At 40.7% G+C, this 6,206-nt stretch overlaps 1 non-coding gene across 1 annotated transcript; it reads left to right on the forward strand.

Moving 5' to 3' along the window:
* The first annotated feature begins 3,114 nt into the window (after positions 1-3,114).
* On the forward strand, positions 3,115-3,222 carry LOC112700268 (small nucleolar RNA R71). The gene has a single exon (XR_003153178.1). It is a non-coding gene; the product is annotated as a small nucleolar RNA R71 (small nucleolar RNA).
* The last annotated feature ends 2,984 nt before the right edge of the window (positions 3,223-6,206 follow it).

The following is a 6,206-nucleotide window of genomic DNA, read 5'->3' on the forward strand; positions in this document are numbered from 1 at the left end:
TCATGCCTTCTCAGTTGAACCGGCTTCCCTCTTGAATCTCTCTTCCATTGGGCGCCCTCTTCACAAATGTCTGCGAGGACTTGGTCCAACCTTTGATCAAAGTTGACCCTTCTAGTGTAAGGGTGTTCATCTCCTTGCATCATGGGCAAGTTGAATGCCAACCTTACATTTTCCGGACTAAAATCCAAGTATTTCCCCCGAACCATAGTAAGCCAATTCTTTGGATCCGGGTTCACACTTTGATCATGGTTCTTGGTGATCCATGCATTGGCATAGAACTCTTGAACCATTAAGATTCCGACTTGTTGAATGGGGTTGGTAAGAACTTCCCAACCTCTTCTTCGGATCTCATGTCGGATCTCTGGATATTCACTCTTTTTGAGTTTAAAAGGGACCTCGTGGATCACTTTCTTCAAGGCCACAACTTCATAGAAGTGGTCTTGATGCACCCTTGAGATGAATCTCTCCATCTCCCATGACTCGGAGGTGGAAGCTTTTGCCTTCCCTTTCCTCTTTCTAGAGGTTTCTCCGGCCTTGGATGCCATCAATGGTTATGGAAAAACAAAAAGCAATGCTTTTACCACAGCAAACTTAAAAGGTTTGCTCGTCCTCGAGCAAAAGAAGAAAGAAGAGAGTAGAAGAAGAAGAAATGAAGGAGATGGAGATGGCTTTGTGGGTCGGCCAAAGGGGGAGAAGTAGTGTTTAGGTTGTGTGAAAATGAAGGAGTGAAGATGGGTTTATATAGGGGTGGAGAGAGGGTTAGGGTTCGGCTATGGGAGGGTGGGTTTTGGGTGGGAAAGTGGTTTGAATTTGAATGGTGAGGTAGGTGGGGTTTTATGAAGGATGGATGTGAGTGGTGAAGAGAAAGATGGGATTTGATAGGTGAGGGGTTTTTGGGGAAGAAGTGTTGAGGTGATTGGTGAATGGGGTGAAGAAGAGAGAGAGTGGTGGGGTAGGTGGGGATCCTGTGGGGTCCACAGATCCTGAGGTGTCAAGGAAAAGTCATCCCTGCACCAAGTGGCGAGCAAAATTGCTCTTCGTGCCAATTCTGGCGTTAAACGCCGGGCTGGTGCCCATTTATGGCGTTTAACGCCAAGTTCTTGCCCTTTTCTGGTGTTTAACACTAGTCTGGTGCCCCTTTCTGGCGTTAAACGCCCAGAATGGTGCCAGACTGGGCGTTAAACGTCCATCTGCTAGCCTTACTGGCGTTTAAACGCCAGCAAGATCTTCCTCCAGGGTGTGCTGTTTTTCTTTCTGTTTTTCATTCTGTTTTTGCTTTTTCAATTGATTTTGTGACTTCTCATGATCATCAACCTACAGAAAATATAAAATAACAAAAAAAAATAGATAAAATATAATATTGGGTTACCTCCCAACAAGCGCTTCTTTAATGTCAGTAGCTTGACAGAGGGCTCTCATGGAGCCTCACAGATGCTCAGAGCAATGTTGGAACCTCCCAACACCAAACTTAGAGTTTGAATGTGGGGGTTCAACACCTAACTTAGAAGTTGGTTGTGGCCTCCCAACACCAAACTTAGAAGTTGACTGTGGGGGCTCTGTTTGGCTCTGTTTTGAGAGAAGCTCTTCATGCTTCTTCTCCATGATGACAGAGGGATATCCTTGAGCCTCAAACACAAAGGATTCTTCATTCACTTGAATGATCAGTTCTTCTCTATCAACATCAATCACAGCCTTTGCTGTAGCTAGGAAGGGTCTGCCAAGGATGATGGATTCATCCATGCACTTCCCAGTCTCTAGGACTATGAAATCAGCAGGGATGTTATGGTCTTCAACTTTTACCAGAACATCCTCTACAAGTCCATAAGCTTGTTTAAGTGAGTTGTCTGCCATCTCTAGTGAGATTTTTGCAGCTTGCACCTCAAAGATCCCTAGCTTCTCCATTACAGAGAGAGGCATGAGGTTTACACTTGACCTTAGGTCACACAAGGCCTTCTTGAAGTTCATGGTGCCTATGGTACAAGGTATTGAAAACTTCCCAGGATCCTGTCTCTTTTGAGGCAGTTTCTGCCTAGACAAGTCATCCAATTCTTTGGTGAGCAAAGGGGGTTCATCCTCCCAAGTCTCATTACCAAATAACTTGTCATTTAGCTTCATGATTGCTCCAAGGTATTTAGCAACTTGCTCTTCAGTGACATCTTCATCCTCTTCCGAGGAAGAGTACTCATCAGAGCTCATGAATGGAAGAAGTAAGTCCAATGGAATCTCTATGGTCTCATTTTGAGCCTCAGATTCCCATGGTTCCTCATTGGGGAACTCATTGGAGGCCAGTGGACGTCCATTGATGTCTTCCTCAGTGGCGTTCACTGCCTCTTCCTCCTCTCCAAATTCGGCCATGTTGATGGCTTTACACTCTCCTTTTGGATTTTCTTCTGTATTGCTTGGAAGAGTACTAGGAGGGGGTTCAGTAATTTTCTTACTCAGCTGACCCACTTGTGCCTCCAAATTTCTAATGGAGGACCTTGTTTCAGTCATGAAACTTTGAGTGGTTTTGATTAGATCAGAGACCATGGTTGCTAAGTCAGAGGTGTTCTGCTTAGAATTCTCTGTCTGTTGCTGAGAAGATGATGGAAAAGGCTTGCCATTGCTAAACCTGTTTCTTCCACCATTATTGTTGTTGAAACCTTGTTGAGGTCTCTGTTGATCCTTCCATGAGAGATTTGGATGATTTCTCCATGAAGGATTATAGGTGTTTCCATAGGGTTCTCCCATGTAATTCACCTCTTCCATTGAAGGGTTCTCAGGATCATAAGCTTCTTCTTCAGATGAAGCTTCCTTAGTACTACCTGGTGCATTTTGCATTCCAGACAGACTTTGAGAAATCATATTGACTTGCTGAGTCAATATTTTGTTCTGAGCCAATATGGCATTCAGAGTGTCAATCTCAAGAACTCCTTTCTTCTAATTTGTCCCATTGTTCACAGGATTTCTTTCAGAAGTGTACATGAATTGGTTATTTGCAACCATTTCAATTAGTTCTTGAGCTTCTGTAGGCGTCTTCTTCAGATGAAGAGATCTTCCAGCAGAGCTATCCAAAGACATCTTGGATAGTTCAGAGAGACCATCATAGAAAATACCTATGATGCTCCATTCAGAAAGCATATCAGAGGGACACTTTCTGATTAATTGTTTGTATCTTTCCCAAGCTTCATAGAGGGATTCTCCTTCCTTCTGTCTGAAGGTTTGGACTTCCACTCTAAGCTTACTCAATTTTTGAGGTGGAAAGAACTTTGCCAAGAAGGCATTGACTAGCTTTTCCCAAGAGTTCAGGCTTTCTTTAGGTTGTGAGTCCAACCATATTCTAGCTCTGTCTCTTACAGCAAAAGGGAATAGCATAAGTCTGTAGACCTCAGGGTCAACCCCATTAGTCTTGACAGTGTCACAGATTTGCAAGAATTCAGCTAAAAACTGATGAGGATCTTCCAATGGAAGTCCATGGAACTTGCAATTCTGTTGCATTAGAGAAACTAATTGAGGCTTAAGCTCAAAGTTGTTTGCTCCAATGGCAGGGATAGAGATGCTTCTCCCATAGAAGTCGGGAGTAGGTGCAGTAAAGTCACCCAGCACCTTCCTTGCATTGTTGGCATTGTTGTTGTTTTCGGCTGCCATGGGGTCTTCTTGTTTGAAGATTTCTGTTAGGTCCTCTACAGAGAGTTGTGCCTTAGCTTCTCTTAGCTTTCGCTTCAAGGTCCTTTCAGGTTCAGGATCAGGCTCAACAAGAATACTTTTGTCTTTACTCCTGCTCATATGAAAGAGAAGAGAACAAGAAAATGTGGAATCCTCTATGTCACAGTATAGAGATTCCTTAAGGTGTCAGAGGAAAAGAAAAATAGAAGGCAGAAGTAGAAAATTTGAACTTATCAAAGAAGATGGAGTTCGAATTGTGCATTAAGGAATAGTGTTAGTCCATAAATAGAAGGATGTGAGTAGAGGGGAAGAAATTTTCGAAAATTAAGTAAAAGATTTTAAAAACATTTTGAAAAACTCTAATTGATTTTCGAAAACTAAGAGTGGAAAAGAAATCAAGTGATTTTTGAAAAAGATTTTGAAATAAGAAATTAAAAAGATATGATTGAAAACTATTTTGAAAAAGATGTGATTAAAAAGATATGATTGGTTTTAAAAAGATGTGACTGAGAAGATATGATTTGAAAAATATTTTAAAAAGATTTGATTGTAAAAATTAATGACTTGACTAACAAGAAAAGATATGATTCAAACATTAAACCTTTCTCAACAGAAAAGGCAACATACTTGAGATGTTGACTCAAATCATTAATTGATAGCAAGTTTTTTTTTTAAAAATTGAAAGAAATTGATTTTGAAAAAGATTTGATTGAAAAGATATGATTTGAAAAAGATTTGATTTTGAAAAATTTTGAAAACTTGAAAAAAATTTGAATTGAAAACAGAATCTTCCCTCTTGTGCCATCCTGGCGTTAAACGCCCAGAATGGTGCACATTCTGGCGTATAACGCCCAAACTACTACCCTTTTGGGTGTTAAACGCCCAGCCAGGTACCCTGGCTGGCGTTTAAACGCCAGTTTGCCCTTCTTCACTGGGCGTTATGAACGCCCAGCTTTTTCTGTGCAATTCCTCTGCTGAATGTTCAGAATCTTCAATCCTCTGTATTATTGACTTGAAAAGACACAAATTAAAAATATTTTTGGATTTTTAATAATAAGGAATAATCAAAATGCAACTAAAATCAAATAACAATGCATGCAAGACACCAAACTTAGCAGTTTGTATACTGCTGACACACAAAAAATGAGAATGCATACGAGACACACAAAACACTCAAGTCAATAGAATTCAAAGATTAGAGTAATGAAATCATCAAGAACAACTTGAAGATTAATGAAGACACATGCATGAAGGCAAAAAGAACAAAAACATGCAATTGACACCAAACTTAACATGAGACTCTAGACTCAACAAGAAACATTTTTGGATTTTAAAAATTTTGTAATTTTTTTGGTTTTTTCGAAAATTAAGTGGAGAAGAAAATAAAGATATCAAAATTCTTAATGAGAATTCCAGGAATCATTGCAATGCTAGTCTAAGACTCCGGTCCAGGAATTAGACATGGCTTCATAGCCAGCCAAGCTTTCAAAGAAAGCTCCGGTCCAAAACACTAGACATGGCCAATGGCCAGCCAAGCCTTAGCAGATCACTGCTCCAACAGCAAGATTGATAGAAATCAACAAGCTCTTGTGATGATAAGTTGAAACCTCGGTCCAATAAAATTAGACATGGCTTCACAGCCAGCCAGACTTCAACAGATCATCATGAAACTCTAGAATTCATTCTCAAGAATTCTGAAAAAAATACCTAATCTAAGCAACAAGATGAATCGTCAGTTGTCCATACTCGAACAATCCCCGGCAACGGTGCCAAAAACTTGGTGCACGAAATTGTGATCAATACTTTTCACAACTCAAATAATCCCCGGTGATGAATCAAAAAACTTAGTGTTTAATACCATGGCATAAACACAACTTCGCACAACTAACCAGCAAGTGTACTGGGTCGTCCAAGTAATAAACCTTACGCAAGTAAGGGTCGATCCCACAGAGATTGTTGGTATGAAGCAAGCTATGGTCACCTTGTAAATCTTAGTCAGGCAAACTCAAATGGTTATGAATGATGAATAAATCATAAAGATAAGGATAGAGATACTTATGTAATTCATTGGTAGGAACCTTCCGTCTCTCTGCTTTCCTACTGTCTTCATCCAATCCTTCTTACTCCTTTCCATGGCAAGCTGTATGCAAGGGTTTCACCGTTGTCAGTGGCTACCTCCCATCCTCTCAGTGAAAATGTTCAACGCACCCTGTCACGGCACATCTATTCATCTGTCGGTTCTCAATCAGGTTGGAATAGAATCCAGTGATTCTTTTGCGTCTGTCACTAACGCCCAGCCCCTCAGGAGTTTGAAGCTCGTCACAGTCATTCAATCATTGAATCCTACTCAGAATACCACAGACAAGGTTTAGACCTTCCGGATTCTCTTGAATGCCGTCATCAATTCTAGCTTATACCACGAAGATTCCGGTTAAAGAATCCAAGAGATATCCACTCAATCTAAGGTAGAACGGAGGTGGTTGTCAGGAACGCGTTCATAGGTGAGAATGATGATGAGTGTCACGGATCATCACATTCATCAAGTTGGAGAACAAGTGATA

This window comes from Arachis hypogaea, chromosome 6 (assembly GCF_003086295.3).
Source record: "Arachis hypogaea cultivar Tifrunner chromosome 6, arahy.Tifrunner.gnm2.J5K5, whole genome shotgun sequence".
Lineage (NCBI taxonomy): Eukaryota > Viridiplantae > Streptophyta > Magnoliopsida > Fabales > Fabaceae > Arachis > Arachis hypogaea.